The following is a 14,415-nucleotide window of genomic DNA, read 5'->3' on the forward strand; positions in this document are numbered from 1 at the left end:
TTTAGTAACTTTCTATTGAACAAAATGGAGAACAATACTGAACAAAATGCCAAGGGGGAGAAAAACAGAACAGTGGGGAGAAAATAGATGAGCGCTCTGGGAGCTAATAAGACTAATTCACGCTAGCCTTGCCAACTAGCAAGGTAACTGTTAGCTCATCAGCTGCAGCAGTTTATCCATTAGTCCTGCAAGTAGTCACTACATGAAGGCTCATAAAGGAGGATTAGTCCCTTAAAACTTTCTGTCACTTTTATTTTGAAAAGGCTCTTGATCATCTTTTCAATTTCACCTCAACAATCTTTGCTCAAAAAAAAAAAAAAAAGCTTGGAATTTGGCCTTTTTTTGCATCACTTGCATGCATCTTTAAAACTGCAACATGGGGGACTAATCAGCCCAAGGTACTGCTTCTCTTCACTGTGGTTACTGAAAACATTATGTGGACCATCAAAGAGGAAAGTTGGGGTTATGATTGAATGTTTCTCCAATATTCCACAAAATACTGACGTAGGAACACACTCAGCTTCAGGTCATAAAACACTGTTTTACTGTTCACTGTTCTCTCTGTTGTGGTTTATGTACAGGTTTTAGGTTGAAAACGAAAAGAGAGACAAAACATTCAATCTATTTCCAGCAAATAAAAAGAGACAAATAGCAGGACATTGGTATGGAAATGGTTGTGACACAAAGCAGAGCAATATTCAGCAGACATGGAAACTGGAAATCAAACTGTTTAGATAGCTCTAATTTTATATTCAGTGTGGGTCTGTTTAGTCTAAAACAGTGTGGCATTGATGTCTTTGTTTTCACCACTATAACTTCTATTTCCCAGTCACTGCCTCACTAATGATGGCATTACAAACTCTTCCAAATGGCGTTTCACAGGTTGTGTCTGAACTTAATGGTTTGTTTGGAACATTATGTATCTCCTGCGCACATTAAAGTTGAGGGAGAGACAATTAAGGATAATTCCCACCTCCAGTCAATGAATAATCACGCTAAACACCTGCACCTGAATCAGGATGGAGTGGAAACAGAAAAGCCATTCTTATCCAATGACGCCAGTGGCTGTGAGCAAATCTGAAACATTTTGCTGTTCCAAGGTGGATGAGGTAGGATTTCACCATCATTCATCAGTGGCATGTTTGCAAAGAGTGCTTTATTCTCTTCCTTTTTTTTCATTTTTGTCAAGGTTTACTTCTTCTGGTCATTCTAAACATTTACCCAAGACATCCCCAGACTTCAGTCAAACAGGTCTATGTATCAGCAAAGATCTGCCACAGTGATACAGTTGCTCAGCTGATTAATAGCTGCCATGTGTACAACATAGTAATCACTGTCATTCTGCTTTAGACAACTAATTATAAGGCGAATGGAAGCCAGCTGCATGACCCCCAGGCTTTGTTCGAGCATCTGGAGCTTTCAATACGCTACAATGACCATTTGGCCTCTTCTGATGACTGAGATCTCATGAACCTCCTGAGGCTACATAACAGAATTATTACTGAATGCTACTTGTTGGCGATCTGAATATAAATTCTAGGAATAATGGTAATCCTCATGAGATGTTTGGTAATAATGAAACTGATTTCAGATTGTGTAGCCTCAGAATTACTCTTCTGTGGCAACTAATACCATTTTTTGTGCCTGTTCATGAATCCACTGCTCAGTCTTATTCAGGTTTTTAGCCATGTTAGTGGATGGTAGTATTGGTCTTAATTGTACACTGAAATATCTCAACAGATATTGGATAGATTGCTATTAAATTTTCACACGTGTCACATTTCTGGTTTTGAGTGAAAGGTCTCAAACCCTGGGCACAGACACGTGTAGTACCAAGAGAATCAAACTGAAAAACCAAGTTTTTTGCATCTCTTTGTGGTCAATCAGATAATGCCTACTTTAACTTGAGCTTTGTAACTTTGCCAACAAGAAGTATTAACAGTCACGTCAACCGGAGGCTCTGGCCCAAGGGCCGCCTGACCCTTTGAGCTATTGGGCCTATTCTCAAGAGGCCCCCTTTAGTCATCCACCCATGCCCCTACGGATACATTACACTAACTTTAGTAATCCTGTAACTTTTCCTCTAGTGCAGTCATCAGGTCAAGTTTTTCCCAAACTATTTGTAATGTCAGCAAAACTAATAACATACCCATCAATCTCAGCTGTGGGACTTTACAACTGTGCTGTATGAATGTGAGTTGTATCTTCTAATCTGTCATACAGTACTAGGTTATGTGAATGTTTATGATTTCTTTTTCTTTTTTCAACAGCTTTTTAATTGTGGCTACAACTGCATATCTCCTATTTCCACCATCTGACTAAGGAGCCTAGCTGTTGTACAGCTGTTATTCAGTGGTCTGTTGAGTCCCTTGTAATCACACAAAAATCAAATTACCTGTGTCCTGGTTAAATCATCAAACTTGAAAGACAAGTGAATGCCAGTGGAAAACAAAGGAGTCAAATTTCCCCTCCCATTTCTGAGCTTCTTTTGGTAAAGTAAGTTAAATATTCAAAATTAGACAATTTCACCCTCAGCATAGCAGAAACAAAATTGCCAGTATTTTGGATAATCTTTGGATACTTTTGATAAAAAGGCTGTTGTACACCCTGATTTAGAAAAATATTTAATCCAAGGGGGAGGAAACAAAGACATGCAGTCTATCAAAACAGTCACTAAACAGTTTTAAATAGCTCAGATTCTGTCAAGACACATACAGTATGGATATGTCTCCCACAGCATCAGAAAAATCAAGGAGCGAAATGTTCCTGTTGTCATAGAGACCAGTGCTTTACATATACACTGTGCAGAATTGAAATGTCAATCTTCTCCTTTTAGATTAAAGAAAATTCACATTATTTGGATGATCAACAAGAAAAGAGACAAAAAGATGCATGATGTTCTCAAATATGACCAATACTTTGCAGTTTTATACTTATCACTGACCAAAATATCTGCTGCTGTTGTTTTCCGAGGTAAAACAAATCCAGCTCTACAGATAGCCTGACATACTGGGACACAGCCTCTGCTTTACCTGGAGTCAGTCTTGCTCAAACTGTTAATAGGCTGCAGGATTTCGACAACCTTAGCCACCTCAAGGAGCCTACAAGCTAACACTCCTGTGCTTACTCCTGCCCTTTGGGATTGAAAGCAATCACATGCCCCCAAAAACAATGGATCCTAATTTTCACACAATGCAACTCAATAACTTTTCTCTGCCTTCACATTAAACAACAAATTTAATGATACAAATACGACATTTGCTTCATAAATGTACAGAAACAAGAGGAAAAAAGAGAAAAACTGGAGAGAAAGAATAGAATTGAACAGAGTTTCTAGAGAGTTCAGTCTGAGCCTGAGATGAACACAAACACTCTCCCACAGACATGGTCACGGTGAGTCATTGATAGTTAGCTTCCAGCAACATACATTTGCTGTTTAAGGCAAATAAACACAACAGTCCAGAAGTGAAGATGGGCTGGTTAGTGGGGGACCACAGCAAATTTTTGCAAAAGGTCCCCTCAAAAGGATTATCCAGCCATACCCAGCCGTTAAAATTTGTGTGAATGATGTGAGGCAATTAGCAACGCATTCACTTCAGACTGCTAAAGGCTAGCTTAGTTCGCAGAAACTGATGGCAGAAAGACTAAATTACCCAGCTGCAAATCAACGAACAAAAAACAACCAATGACAATTAACGGAATACGTACAGACAATGCTCCAACTTGGGGAGAAGTACAAAACTGATGCCTGTCAATATTTGCTCGTTCACAGACAAAACAGTGGACATAAGAATGTCAGTCAGAATGTAACCGCTATGGAACTCTACCATTAGGGGTTACTATAGCAACAGAATGTTCCGCGGAAACCAACTGCTGGTGATGGAACCATGATGACGTCATCAGGGACCCCCACCCCCCAACCTTTGGATTTTACACAGACACAGAGCATTTCTCCTTATGATGGGCAAACTGATCTTCGTGTGCAAAATCAGTGGAATGCTCCTTTAATAAGTGAACTCTGCACAACTGTTTACATGCATGCTAATAATGTGATTAAAACCAGATTAAGGCAATACGCAAATTATTGCAAGCACCTTCACCTAACTGGGTTGTGTTAGTCGAATTAAGGTAAAAATTGGAGCAAGCATAATCCAGTTTACAGGCCTGAATTACTCATAAATCTAAAATTATTGTGGGATGTAGAACACACATTAGTCTGATCTCTTTAATTTTGCACATGCAGAATGGTTAAAGAGTTGGTGACATAAAAATTGTTCTTGGGTTACAAAAACAACATTCGAATTTATGGATTCAGTAATTTCATCAACACGTAAAACCCGCCAAAATCCCTCTCTTATTTAATTTATTTGATTTTATGTCACTACTCGTTTTCTGGGTGCTTTGATACATCCTTCTTGACATTAATCACACCAAATAAACTTAGGTTGTTGGGGAAATTGTGTTACGGTGAACCATGCAAACACTTAAAATCAGTGTGCAGCTCAGGAGAAGAGGACAAAATGTGCTGATTTCGTTTGAAGTATTCCCAAATCTGAGCTTTACAACTCTAAACTGACAGGCTCAAACACAAAGGCACATTAATGTAGCTGTTACTCACTTGCGTGTGAGTAACCTGTTTCTGGATGGGATTTGTAAAACACTCTAGTCAGTATGAACTGAAAAAGTACATGGGCAACTCCTAAGGGACAAGATCACTAACGCTTGTAGATCAACACTAGCAAAGACTAAATTTACTGTTGACTAAATAGACAGAGACTTCAAAGCATATATCACATGCGAGTATAATATCAGGCTTCAGGTTAAAATTGCTGACTTACAATCATCATACATGGTAGAAAGCCATTCAAGCACACACATAAAAAAAATGTTGGCCAGTTTACAAATAAACACACATTAATACTTTTACCAGATACCTGCAATATAGTGTTCTAACAGCAGTTTCTCAGTGGTGTACTGCATGTGGAAGAATCTATGTTCTACAGATTTGATATTAGCCTGCGTGTGAAGAGACTATTAAGCATGCAAGGATTTTTTTTTTCTCTACAAAGAGATGTACCAAAGAAGTCATCAGACCATAAGACAGCGCACACACACACACACACACACACACACACACACACAGATGTTTGGTTTGGATAACTGAAGAAAAGACATGCCGTGCAAGTCTAAAGCTTAGTGATGCGAATGAGCATGAAATGTTGGCAGGCTGCGACGGATGCTGAGTCTGGTGAGTTGACACAAAGCAGAGAACAAGTAAATCGATCAAAGGGGTTCTGGCTAATACTGTACATTTATGTACAGTATGAGGAATGTACAGTACGGTGCTAAGATCAGGAGTAGAAGGAAAATGCTGAGTGAATAAAACAGCATTTTCACAGTGTCACGAGGCGATTCAAGACAGCAAAAATAAATTTTCAAGGGCAGTGAAAACTTGAATAAGTCCTATTAAAAAACATATTAAAAAGTCTTCCCATCTTTTCCACACTGTCAGCAGCATATGATCACACTGTGTTTATATGTACACACAAATCATTCCAAAACTCACATCCTGGTTAAGCCCAGTATTGCACTGGCACCTGCTTATCCACACAGCTGTGTGGTGGATTAGATCTATGCTCAGGCAGAATTTAGGCAGAATTTAGGTGGAGGGATGCTGGGAATTACTTAGCGCTGCTGAACTTTGTGTATTAATAACAATGGCTTCACAGTGTTTGGCAGTGTATGCAGCTTGCTACATAGGGGCAAGGGTGGGAAGACCTGGTTAAACGGAGTGTTGGCAGGATATGAGGCTGCAGGAGGGACGTTGAATCGCTATTAGACATTTGCAGATAGTGGAGATGCTTTGGAAAACTCTGGTGCCGTTGTTCTGTCACTGAGTTTTTAATCTAAAAAAACTAATGTTAACAGAATATATCTACTTGCATCTGAACTATTTCAGTCAGATGCACATCACAGTGCATTTGCTTTGGGGTTTCCTTTCTATCCACTACAGAATGAATAATGAGTCAAATATATGGTATTACTTTATATTAAAACTATGGCAGTCTCATGATAAAAGTGTATACATGGTAAAATATTTTAAATGTTATAAATTAATAAAATTATCTGAGAAATCTGTCTGTACACTGAAATTTATGATCTTAAACCTCATTTAAAAACTCATTTGGTCAGCTAAGCTTCAGGTGTCATTTTTTATGCTGAACTGAAATGAGGTGGAAACCATGCCCAAGTTGGACAGAGCAGGACTGTGTCTGTCAGGTTTTGGCACACCCAAAGCTAAAAGTGCGACTACATTAACCTTCCACTGAACAAATGTTTCTTGCTATCAGCCCCAAAAGAGGATGTGATATTATTCTAATGGTCCAAATATTGATCAAAGTGATTTCAAACTGTAACAACACTGTTTTTGTTGGTCAACCATGGAGCTAGACATTAAAAACAGTTCAACACTAAAACAGTGAGAGTTACACTTCAATTCGTATATCTTGTGAGCTTCAGTAGAAGTGAATGGAAGCCTAAGGGAATATTTGTAAGACAGTTAAATGTGAACGTACCGTAACAGGGAAGTGAAGGATGTGTCAGTTAAGCACATAGTCCTGAGAGAAGGACTGATCAGGCAACATGAGTGAAAAGACTTGTGTGGGTGGACTGTGGGTGTGTAGGTGCTTTACGACTTGCACTAGAGTCTGATTGGCCATTTTTCTACTTGATATTTGCATATTTGTGTAAACAAGAATTTGCAAATATCAGTTGAACATTTCTGTGTAGTATATTCTAACCACTGCGAATCAGTAATGTTACTTATTCATAGAGCTTTTTTTATTTAAATGGAGGATACTTCTATGAGAAGGACACTGCATGTAATGCTAGATGCTTGATGGACAATCACATGTATAGACATATATAGATATATATAGATATATATATTAAAGAAAAACGTTTTGTGTGAAACAGTCATGCGCAGCTTTCAGTCAGACCTTTGTCAGGCACACAAGGGAAAACGGAACAAAAGGACACGTGGGTTTATATAAAGACATACCTGTAAGTATCCCAAATGTAAAACATCTGTGAATCCCTTCCACCTGACACACGATCATACACAAGGGCATTGTAGCCCTAAGGCATGCTTGGACTACAAAAATTAAGTATTAGGGACATAAATGTGTGACACAAAAGATTCACCACTTTAAACAGACAATTGTCATGCTGTACCTAACAAGTGTGCAGACACAGACACATATTGTATGTTTAACAATGCCAGCACAGACGTACTGAATCACTTAAAATGTCACCAAGGTGAATGAATGTGACCAGATTTGTCAAATTAAACAAAAGTGTCCACACAAGAAACCATCAAAAAGAGGGAACTTGTAGTTACAAATTATAAGTACTTACAAATTGTAAGTGCACATAGTTCATAGTTTTATCAGTATCTTCACAGGATTTGAACCTCACTTTGTCAAAGTAGTTGATATTTTGTTTTTCTGCTTTCATGCATTGTGGTTTGTGCTTTACTTCCACCTGAGGCAAAACATACACATGAAAGTTGTTTGTGTTTTCATCACCCCGGTATACACAGTGTCACAACGCACACAGACATTCATTATTCAGTTTACACCATGTAATATTAAAGGTGACTTTAGGTTAGATCTCCAGGCACCAACTAATTAAATCAGTGACTGTACTTTCACCTGTAAATACATATTTTAGCAGCTCCCAGGGCAGGGCCATTGTCACGTTATATTTTTTGATCACATAACATTTCCTCTATTTACACGCAGCACACTCACCCATGCAGTGAGCCTGTTATCTTAAACAGAAGTGTGTCTGTGTGAGTTTGTCCAATTGTCAACACAACCCAGGTGCTTCAGTTCATTTTAAATTTTGGTGTGTTGCGTGAGTGTAGTCTGAACAGAGGTGTAAATGTTCAGGTGTCTGAGACCTTATAAACCTCTCTGTGGTTCCCAGTTGACTTTACATGGTCTGTCACAGCATACAAGTACTTCATTAAATCTTAAACTTGGGCCTAATGAACCCATGTGGTGCTCACACTGTGATGCTTCTATTTCAGTAACAGACAGAGCACTTGGGAAAGTATGATTTAATCAGCTGAGGTCACAGGATGTCTTTGCAGTAAGTAAAACTAAGTGCATATGGATGTAAGTGGAGAAAATAGTTGATGTGACATCACTTTTCATCAATTTGCAGTAAAAGAGGGCATTTTTTTCTACTCATATTTAGATTTATACTTGAATAAATGCAACAATGCACTTTACTTTCAAACAATAAGAGAAGGTTTTGTATTTGCTGTGGTTTGGCTTTGTGACTAACTTGGTGCATCACTGACACAGATTTCTAGGAATTTACAGGTTGTTCTGCACAATAAATCCAATTGTAAGGAAATGCTGAACAGTATGGAAATGTATACATTTTGAAATATTCCAATAAAAATGGAAAGATTTGACCCATGTTAAGAAGTAGTATTATTCCCTGCAGGGACCTATAGATTTTATGTAACTGCCCATCTCTGTTATTTAACATAAAAACATAATGAATTGCTGTTCTGTAACTTTACAGTGTCAGTACAAAATATTTTGTGTTTTGACCTGATCTTTTGCAAATCTGCCAATATTTAAGAGTAAACACCATGAAGGCTTTGTATACGAGGGCAGTTTTCCACGGGTGTGTGAGGACACACTCTTTGATAAGCACTTGGTGAATGAATGTCGGCTTAGATAACTGCAGTTAAATTTACCGAGAGATGGTATCAAAAACAGTACAGTAGTGCAGTTTATCACACTGTACAATGTGTTAAATAATTAAAAGACTTTACAAAAACAGTTACAAAGCCTTATGGGTTTTTACCAAGACTTAGAATTTGTATGAATGAAATTGGGGTCCAGCTTATTTTAACAACAGCTCTGTTCTATGTTTGTTGTGTCAGTAATCTAGTGCAAACCTTCATCTATTTACTCAGCTCTGCTTCAACAGTGAAAGTTTTCAATTACATTTTCACAGTGTGTGATTTCTGGAGCTCGGCACAATGCCCCTGAACAAAGCCGTTAATTCACAAACACTTACTCACACTTACTTTTAAATGTTTTTCACAAACTAATTTGAGTAAAAATAATGAAAAAAAAAACCCCAATGTGTCTTACCAGTGCACTATGTTAATGGTAGAGAAGCACATCACAACCTTTGAAAGTGTAGACTGATACTTTCCGCAACGCCCACACAAACAGAGAAATGTCACCCTGCATGACACCACACATTGCTGTAAATTTTAACTGGCTCAGCGCTTACCAAAAATAATAATAACTGTCTGTGATGTGAAAGTCAAAATCATGGTTATGTAGCACAGTGTGGCATTCAAACCTAAGCCATTCAATCATAACTCCTTATCATCAGATTGCCATGGCAACCTGGAGCTCTAAGCATGTGTGTGCATGCCTGTGTGTGTCTGTGGGTGTGTATGCGTCTGTGTGAGTGTATGTGTGCACTTTGAGGGACAGAAATATCTGAGGTGACTGACTTTCATCATTTCAGTGAGACAGATGTCAGATGACACAGGGTACCTGAAGAACCTGTCAGGCTGGTACGGGCTGATCTGTGAAGTTCAGTGCAGGAACGATGGATGCAGAGATGTTGAAGAAAAAGAGAAAGAGGAGAAGAGGTGCATACAAAGTCAGAGACATGAAAACAGGTGGACAGACAGATAGTCACAGGGAGAGAGTGAGAAGTCTGTGGCTGACAGGAAGTTTCAGCTTTAGCAAGTTAGAGATGAGCGTGGTAGTAAATTGAAATGGATAGCAAGTTCTCAGTCCACAACAGGAAGGACTGCTTTTTTCAGCCTTGTCTGTGGCTGCTTTGACATCCTGTACCCTTGTTTTGGACGTAAACACTGACATACAATAATATCACCTTTGTTGCTAGAGCACAGCAAGATGTTTTGGCTATGAATGTTTAAAAAAAAAAAAAAAGAACTCAAATAGGAGATTGTCACTAAATTAACAATGAGATACAATAAAAATGGCTTTTAGTGCAATTAACTTATCTGTTTAACACTGAGCTGCTATCAGCATGTGTTAATATAACTTTTTTTGTTGCCCTCGAGACACATCAAGATACAATTGTGCCCTACAAAGCCAAAAAGCATGTCACTACATTTGGACTAAAGTCAGACAATAACAGAATCTACCTTTATGACATTTGTTTACTGTATAAACATTACTAAAGAGTCTGCAGCAGCTCTATTGCACTTGAGCTAAATGCTAACGCCAGCATGCTAATATACTCACAGTGCTAACTAGCTGATGCTTAGCAAGAACAGTGTTCGCAATGCTCACCATCCTTAGTTTAACATGTTGGAATGCTAACATTTGCCAATTAGCACTGAACACAAAGGGTAGATATTAGATCCTAATAAGGCTCTGACTTTTTTTTATTTTTTTTATTAAATGTATATATAAGCCTTGTAAGTTTTTTTATAAGTTGATTCAAAAAAATTGGGCTGTGGTCAGATTCTCCATGGGGGAATTTCAAAAACAGGGTCAAAAATAAAATAGGACAAAGTTAACTGAAACCTTTTTTTTTATCTAAAGCTTGTGACTTTTAAGTAGTGAAGTTTTGATTTGGAGCCACAGCCAGTCCTGTCCTAACCATCTGCTCTGCTCTGAGGGCCGGGCTGCTGTCAGCACATTGTGCCCCTGACTGCCCTCTTGTCCATAACAGGCACACACACACACACACACACACACACACACACACACACACACACACACACACACACACACACACACAGAGAGAGACAGACAGACAGAGAGAGAGACTTCCTCTTCTCTCCTTTTCTTTCCTACCTCCTCCTCTCTTCTTGTTGTCACTCCAGCTGGTGGTTTTCGGTGAGGGCTGTCAGATGCTGAGCTCCCTGGTGCGGAGGCGAGGAGAGAGGAGAAGAGGACGAATGGATGAATAAAAGATCACAGGCTAGCTATCACCCTATTCTGTTCTCCAATGAAAAAAAAAAAGAAAAAAAAAATTCTGACGCAGATGCACATGAAATGAAAAATGCCACTGTGTTCTGTTCACTGCAACTGTGTGTGAGAGAAAAGGAAACACCAGAGCAAAAGATAGCATATATTCTGTTTCAAAAAACACAAAAATACTTCAAAAGATTCTTTAAAGGTTCTTTGGGTAATTATAAAAACTGTAAAGACTTTTTTTTTTTTAATGAATTTGGCATTTGGTGCTGAGCAATCATTGTCTGCACTTGGAAAACAGTCAGTGTGGCTGCCCTGGCAGCTTTTACTTTAGATTTTCTATGAATGAAATTTGACTTTTATAATGAATAAATACAGCTCTCTTCCCAATCAGTTCAGTCCAAAAAATAAAGGATAATATGTGCCACACTGCTCTTCTTGCTAACCATTCAGCTCTTTGTCATTTTATTTCTAACAGTTTCAATTCCTTGTGAATTTTTACATTTTGTTTTCATCTTTTGTTATTTATCTTATCTTCTAAACTGTACACTGAGTAGCAAAACAAAGAAATGAAATGGTACAAACTTAAAGTTTATCCTCAATATAGCCAGTTATCTTCTCCAAGTAACTGGCTATATTAAAAGTTTAGTATGTGAGTAGTCAGCATGATCCAAGTTTACAAAATCAGTATCTCTTTTCGTCATCATGAAAAAATATTGCATTGTTATAGGTAAAAAGAAAATAAAATCTCCCAAAAAATCACTTGACTTTACAGTTACCCTTAGCGCCATAGACCTTCATTGTTCATTGTTTGAACTGCAACTTGAACATGAGCAGAGTTCATTTTGTTTAGTTGACATGTCTGAGCTCATCATCAGGGAAAAAGGCATATTTTGTTACTGTATCCATAGGCCCATGTTATACAAGGGAGCAGTGAATCCAAATACCAGTATCTTATGCTGCAAAAATGTGACTTTACAAAACTCCAGCTGACTAATCATATGTTACATGTGACTGAATTTTCCATTTAAACTCCAAAACCTCCTGTTCCCATGTATCCATCCTCACAAAAAACCCATCATCCCCGGTGATTGCACAATTTGCACACAAGAGCTCAATTTGGAAGCCTCCTCTGTGTAAACAACACGTCCTCCCCACCTGTACTCCCCTCAGAATAAAAGCGAAAGTAATTGTGTGCTTTTCCTCGCCCTGAGGTCCACAACGTTTCATCCCCGTGGTTGAACGTGGAGCTCGCTGTTGTAATTAGCGGGGTTAATATCCCGGGCAGCATCACTAAATTAAATCTCTAACTCCACAGCGATGCGGCTGAGTGATGCACCTGTTCACGGTAATTACAGATGCAGCCTGGGAGTGTGCTCGTAATGAGTTGGGATAGTCAAGGTTGAATCACTTTAAAGGCACATCCTACCACTTTGCCAGTAATGTTTTTGTCTGTCTCCATGGAAATTGAAGTCAACTTCTAAGAAATGAAGCCTGGAAACAGACACACTGGCTCTCAAATTTTTTTTTTCACAAGCTAGACCACACTCATCCTAAAGTTGCAGGTTGGTTGGATGGATTGCTCTTGAAATTTGGTACAGATGCTTGTGGTCCCCAGAGGATGCATCCTACTGACTTTGGTGATCCCTTTCCTTTCCCACTAGTAGTGCCACCATGAGGTTGACATCTTTGGTTTTGAGTTAAATGACAACTATTAGATGGATTGCTATGAACCCTGGCTTTGGAAATTGTCTGACTTTTTATTCATTGCCATAATCAGGTGTGAATCAAAATCTTCATTTATGACAAGTAAAAAACAAAAAGAGAAAGAAAGAAAAGAAAAGATTCCAGATTTAGACCACATCTTAAGCAGTTATTTGACGAAAGCAAATTTAAGTGATGCAGGAAAAACACCATTAGGCTGGGCAAAAAAAGTTAAAGATATATACGTATTTAAGTATAATTTTTGTAAACCTCGACTTAAAAGAAGCCTAATTTCTTTACTTGGCAGCAGACAGAAGCTCACTTAACATTATCAGCTGTGGCAAAAAGAATCTACAGTGCTTCTTTCTGGAATTAATGATCTAAAGGAAATGTGACTGCCTGGACAGTTTCACTTTATTGTTAAATGTTTGCCATCTGTATTATTGATGTCACAAAAAGGTCTCACTTTAAATTCAAATGCCACTCGTTTTGTATTGACAATCTCCCGGCATCTAAATGAATGCCATTACTCCATATAGTTTTCCTGCAGCCCTGAAGTCCTCTCCGATGTAGCCCACACTCTCAGATCTCCTATGCCAATTTTCTCCAACCCTTTGAGGCTGGCTCTCTGTGTAAGTATGTGCTTAGACAAGACGGCCTCCTGCACTAATTGAAGTCAATGACACAAGCTGCAGGGGCGCGTGAACAAATTGCGTCTCCATGGAAACACATGCTGACAAGTGTGTCCATTGAGAAGCCTGCAGCGCTACATTGGAATTGCTGCATACACCAAGAGAGAGGGAGGCTGCAGACGGAGAGGCAAAGAGGAGACGTACAGTGAAACTTCTCCCTTCTCTTTTAAAGGCACAATCTGTGAGCAAAATGAAAGCACAAGGGCAGCCGCAGCACTAAATTCAAAAAGCAGGATCGCAAATAACAATAACAGATCATTTGATGCACAAACTATTAAGTGACAACAACAAAAAGTTAATCATTTAGATTAAATTTTTCATCCTTGACTCCGTTTCCAATCTCAAGAATGAACTTCATCAACTTCTAAGTCAACACAGATGAGAAGTGCTCAGAAAAAAATGTAAATTTGAGCATCTGCAATTTGATGACATCTGGGCTTCCATCTGGTGAGGAAAATTATGGGATATGATCAAAAGCTTCAGAACAGTTACTGAATTCAAGGATTCAAAGGTTTATGTGTCACATGCACAAGTGAATAAAATGTGTATAAGATATAAAATGTATAAAAATAATAAGTAAAAAAAAAAGCATGAAAATGGCACTGCAGTGTGAAGGATTTGCAAAAGACAATATGTCAGAATCCAGGAGATGGACCTCATGTTGAATGTGTTTTCTGAACTGCTGTCTTCAAGGTCAAGAATGAACTTATTAACATCATCATTGTTTGTTAAAACAACAATAAAACATGTATACCTATCTTTTGTTTTGGTTTTCGTCTAATTTCTTTTATTATTATTACAGATTGGTTAAAAATACTGAATCTGCATGTGTTATTTTGGCTTAGTAAGAGTATTTATGTAAATATCTGCATATTTTCAGTTATGCTGAATTGTTTGTTGGTTTGTTGACACATTTTGTATTTTGCATGTGTAGCTCACCTCTGAGTTAAGGTATGGGTGGTCCAAGCTTTTCATTTAGAAATAACTGGAAGTTTACGAAGTGATCACTCTCTATTTTACCT

The 14,415-nt window shown here is 38.3% G+C and overlaps 1 protein-coding gene across 2 annotated transcripts in view; it reads right to left on the minus strand.

Moving 5' to 3' along the window:
* Nucleotides 1-14,415, minus strand: part of LOC121192562 (pituitary adenylate cyclase-activating polypeptide type I receptor-like) — a 54,742-nt gene that overhangs the window by 34,314 nt on the left and 6,013 nt on the right. Inside the window, exon 4 of one of the 2 annotated variants that reach the window (XM_041054297.1) lies at nucleotides 10,878-10,945. The gene's annotated coding sequence lies outside the window, so the exon portion shown is untranslated. Of the gene's footprint in view, nucleotides 1-6,575; nucleotides 6,610-10,877; nucleotides 10,946-14,415 lie in introns of those variants that run through there. The other variant, XM_041054296.1, reaches the window with a different exon arrangement.

Source organism: Toxotes jaculatrix, chromosome 14, assembly GCF_017976425.1.
Source record: "Toxotes jaculatrix isolate fToxJac2 chromosome 14, fToxJac2.pri, whole genome shotgun sequence".
Lineage (NCBI taxonomy): Eukaryota > Metazoa > Chordata > Actinopteri > Toxotidae > Toxotes > Toxotes jaculatrix.